Source organism: Diadema antillarum, unplaced genomic scaffold (assembly GCF_040938485.1).
Source record: "Diadema antillarum isolate AM-2024a unplaced genomic scaffold, OU_Dant_1.0 scf00000126, whole genome shotgun sequence".
Taxonomy (NCBI): domain Eukaryota; kingdom Metazoa; phylum Echinodermata; class Echinoidea; order Diadematoida; family Diadematidae; genus Diadema; species Diadema antillarum.
In genome coordinates, this window is record NW_027271015.1 from 1,530,787 (window position 1) to 1,536,502 (window position 5,716).

Here is a 5,716-nt window from a genome sequence, read left to right on the forward strand (position 1 = left end):
GTAGTATGACGTCAGAGAATAAGGGATGGACGATCACCTGAAAAGTCAGGTCCCACTCTCTATCAAAATAATACGCGTCGTGCAACCTGCTCGTTAAGATTTCAAAATGTTTTTGTGTTGTCTCAGAAACGCGATAAAGAACGATAATGATGTAGAATGGCCAATCATAATAATAATTGTAATAATAATAATAATGATAATAATAATAATAATAATAATAATGATAATAATAATATCGAACTGGCTGCATGTAATAATGGCATGCGATAGAAAAGAAACCCAGTAACTCAAAATTGCATTAAAAGTATATTTCATTTTGAAAGTCAACCCAACTGGGACTGAAAGTATGTCATAGACAGGGTTTATTATTGGAGCTCTCAATCTGAATCGGTTGCACTGAGACACACGATTTGATTCAGTCACATTATTTACCAATAAGAATAAATAAACGCAGCTATCATGCCTCTATGTTGATATCAAGTGCTCAAGATGACCGAGTCCTTGTCCGAAAAGCAAAATAAAGCAATGTTTATGGTGTACTTTTATGCATACATGCGGAACGATTGTGATTTCCTTCTTTGACCAATCTTCTGGTATCCTTTACATAAATATACGTTCAATTCTGATTCAGATTTCAGTATGACGTTAAACTATATTATACATTGACAAGACAGTTCCAGTGGCTTACTTCACGTCCAAGTTGACGTAAAAGTTGAATTATGAGAAGAAAAAAAAACAAAGATCAATGGCAGTTTCATTAACACCAGACATAGAATAAGGCAGTAATTGAATTTCACAATTTCATAGCTCAATGTTAATGAAACTGGCAGTAGTCACTTACAGAGCAAATTAGACGAGATTATGACGTCATCTTTTCATAACTTTGATTTCATGTTGTCAAATCTTATATACAGAAACTTCTACCAATCTCTTTGTTACAGTTTGCTGTATTTTGTTGAACTCAGCCTGCATCCGAGTGGAAATTATTTCCTCACATTATGGTGCGATAATGTGTAACAAGCATGCAGAACACATTAATTGCCCAAAGTGTTTGCATGTATGCAGGTTGTGTGCGTGAGGGGATGGGGTCGGGTGGAGGGTGGGTGTTGTAAGGGGATCCATGCGTGTACAAACAAGTCTTTATCAGGCCATCAGAGACGGTGGGAACAGTTTGCAAGCCTGTTTATGACTTCATTTAAACGAAGAAAATGGATATTGTATAATAAAACTGCTTCCTAGTCTTCAAAGAGTGGATGAGAATGTCATTTACGTTCACATCATCGTGACACAACGGCTTCTGTGCAAGCGAATTAATGAAAAATGATATCAAGTTCAAACTTAAGTAAAGTCTCAAAACGTGGGCAAAGAAAACGACCTTATTTACGAAATAGGGGCTATTCCTTTTTTCTTTTTTTTTGTGCTATTGTAAGAGGTGATTATGCTTGCTGATTTGCGGGAAAGGCAGGGATGTAGGTCTATACTCGATTTAAATACGGAAGTGACCGATCCTAACCCCTACTTTGTACCTGTGTGGGACCTATGGGTTATCGCCAGCTATTGTTTCATTTATGTCTCCCGGCAAGAGTTTACATGAAATCATGTAGACTATACTTTTATATGCCCAATTTACCTTTAATCGTGATCAAACATTCCGTCGCCGATATATCAAAGGGGCAACCACCATGCTCCTGTTTGCCGTAAAGAAAGAGAAAAGGAAAACGATAACAGTCGCTATTGTCGCCTGTGTGAATCGCTGGATGTCGATGCGCAGCGGCGTTCTGACACGCTGCGCATCGATGCGCTTCGCGTACTCCGCACTTCCTCGCGAACGCACCTCCCACTACGGAATTCCTCTCGCTCTGTACTTCAGGCATGCCGCAACTATAGTTTGTCGGTGAGAAACGCCGCAGGCAATGAGAAAGAGAGAGAGAGAAGTCTCGTGACCTCATAGAAATAGAACCATTCCTCATGTTCCTGGGTTTGAAATGACTGCTGACTTTTTTAATGGAAATGCACATGATTATTACATGTATACTGCAATATTCACAGTACAAGAGGACAGAGAACAGTCACAAGTCAATCTATCTCCTTCTGTTTGAAGACAAGCGGACAACACAAAACCTGGTATGGCTGTCTCCATCTAGTCACGCCAGTAAGAAGACGATAAACTAACAGTGATAAGTTTTGGCACACATCCCACTACACGTGAGATGGTTGAAGTGGAAGGTAGTGATGACATGTTAACAAGAGACCCGGGGGTCTCGCGCTCACCTGAGTATCACAAGTTCACCTTCCATGTATTCTGGCAGACTCTTACCTGAGAACATTGGAAACTTGTGGTGGGGCAGTTTGAGAGCTGGGGGTATGGTGTCTATTTGCATCATATTCCATCACACTGGTAAAAATACCTGCAAGGTACACTGTACTTCATAGAATGTTGGACTATGCAGTTTTGGGCCCCCCTGGGGGCCCTCAGGTGGGCATGGTGCCCATTTGATGGATATGAGATTCTATCCCCCTAGGGATGCTACCTGCCAAGTTTGGTGAAAATTCGTCATGGGGTTTTCAAGAAAAAGACGGAAATTTACAATTTAGGCCCCAATTTAGGCCCCTGGGGCCCCCAGGTAAGGCATGGTGCCCATAATGATGGAATGAGATTCTATCCCCCTGGGGATGCTACCTGCCAAGTTTGGTGAAAATTCATTGCGGCATGTTCAAGGAAGAGATAAAAATGTACAATGTGGGCCCCATTAGGACCCCTCCCCACCCCCTTCCCCTTGGTCCCGAGGGGGGCACCCCTGATTCCGCCATGAACAAACTTGAAACTACAGTCATCAATGTACCAACTCATAGCTCTATCACTTCTAGTTCTAGAGAAGAAGATATTTTTAAGATTCCTTAATTTTTTTATTTTTTTTATTTATTTATTTATTCATTTATTTATTTATTTTATTTTTATTTTATTTTATTTTATTTATTTATTTATTTATTTTTTATTTTTTTTTTTGGGGGGGGGGGTTGGACCCCTCTGGGAGCCTGGGGGGGGGGGGGGGGGCATGGCGCCCATTTTAACAAATTGAGATTCTATCCCCCTAGGGACGCTACCTGCCAAGTTTGGTGAAAATCGGTCATGGGGTTCTCAAGGGTTCTTCCACCCTATAGACGATAAAGTCACCCTACCCGAGCAGTGTGAAAACTATGAATGAATTGTTAATCTAAGTGAAGATATACTGTATAGAAAGATGAATAAACAAATACATGTATACAAATAGATTAGGCCTACGAGTAATCAAGAAGTACTCTAATGTGTGTGTACGTGCGTGTTTTTCACTATTTATCATTTTGTGTGTAAGCCTACTGTTTCGTATTGTTCAGACATTGCAGAAATAGATTTGACGTCACAATTCAAATTGTTATTCGTGTAAACGAGTCTCAACATGTGTATATGGAATCAACTAGAGGCTGGCAAAAAGTAAATCACAATGCTTATTGAGTCAAGTCTGTTATTTCTTTGCATTCACCGATTGTTACCAAATTGTTGTCTGTATATTGAATCATATATATGTATATATGAATAACAGCATCTTTTATTTTGATTCACACCATCTTCAAGATAAAGCGTGCCATTGACTTGACAAAGCCCTATGGGCGAAAATTCGTTAAAACAATGTCTTTTAGAGTTTTCTTAATTACTACTGTTGTGAACACACACACACACACACACACACACACACACACATATATATATATATACACACAGTAAAACATACACATACATTATATGTGTGTTCTCACAATGTATGATGCTGTCTGTACAGCTTTGTTCTGTTTTCAAACTATTAGTACACTGAGCACTTACTTTTTCATGTTTATCTTTATTTTAAATAAAATGTACATAATAATCTAAGGGGCACTTTTCTTTGTGGTTAATTAAGTAATCTACTTGCAATTTAGAATGAGGACAATCTCACAGACGAAGCTGTCTAAAATTTCTTTAGCTCAGATCTAAAAAATAAAACAAAATAAAATAAACTGAAAATACATATTGTGTAAAAATGCCTTTAAGGCTATCATCATCATAAACACACACCCACCAACACTACCAAACATCATCATCATAATTACCTTAACGAACGAAGCAAACAATTTTTACATATTCATCCCATCATTCCTTTCAGTGTCACAATGTATAATAAGAAATCATAAGCCAATCTGCATATTTGTTTTTTTTTCTTTTATTTTAATTCTCACTCAAAAGGCCTCACAAGTAATAACCACATATTAATATAAAAACTCTGCACACATTTGTTTCCAATACCATTACATCCTGAAATTTTCAATCCAATTTAGATGTTATGGTTGCCATGATAATAAAAGACACAGGACAAACAAAACATAAAAACTTTCTTGCAGATTTAAGAATCTGCACATAAAGTATCATGGCAACCATACATACAGAATTGTTTTCTCTTGGATGTAAACTCATTCCGACTCCGTCGTAGTCTCGCTGAAGACATTTCACAAAAAGAAAAACTGCACTCCAGTATCATCAAACAAACAAAAAATGATAGGATGTTAAATTCAGCGAAGAAAAAAAAAGAGTAAGAAAAAAATTGAAGAGAAAAATAGAATAAAAGAGATGGGAAAAGAACAAAAACTTAATGCAAAAATTTGATCAAAGAAATTTTCCAACCAAAATTATTTTGGCAGGAAAGAAAAGTTCTGGTGAATTCCACCTAATTTTTAGGTGTGAGAGAAAAGATAAATGGAGAGCGAGGTGATGAGACAAAAGAAAAGCGAAATAAGATATAAGACTCACATGTAAGAGAAAGTAGATAGCTGATAGTACCCATGCATATAGAACACAGTCAATTTTGTGATTAAATTGTTTCGGAAGCATCCATTCAATTGGTCCTACTATTCATACATGTAGTACAATTACAACTGAACCACTGGTACTTAACAAAATTCTGGTGAAAAAATAACACATATGAAAATAACTTAAAGGAATTTAAAATGGGATCCATTTCTGCTCTTAGCATTTTGAGTGTTATAATCACGTTAGAAAATTTATAAACATTCATTAAAGATGGAATGCATAATTAAACAATTACAAGACGTACAGGATAAAATCGGGACATCATAACAAATTAACATTCCAAGTTTCACAACACACCATTACATCTTATGGCTACCTTGTATTTTGTGTGTGTGCAATATATATTTTAAGTACTACTCAATCCGTTACAATATATCTCCTTTCTCTTTACTGTTTCTTTCGACAACCCCTCACAAAACTGCCTGAGGAACTATATTCAGAGCCATAGCAGACAAGATAGAATAAATTTTGATACACGTAAGACACACAAAATCCCTCATGAACAATGATTTCTAGAGGACAAAACAAAACTCACAACACAGCCAAGGTCGTTTTTCATAAGTGGTAGTTCCTATTTTGATTTTTTTGATAAAGGGAAAAAAAAAGAACAAATACTTTAACAGAATCTAACATAGGCCACTGCAAAACTTGAATAGGGTATATGTTTCTGTCACTCACACTCAATCTCGCACGCAGGATTTTAGTTTAAAAATAAAACTCTTATACTCAACTATGCCTTGACTATCACTGTCCTCAGTGTCACTAAACTATTATTTTTGTACTTTTTTCTTAATTTTGAGAAATTTGATTTACAAAGAGAGTAACAACTAAGTTTGA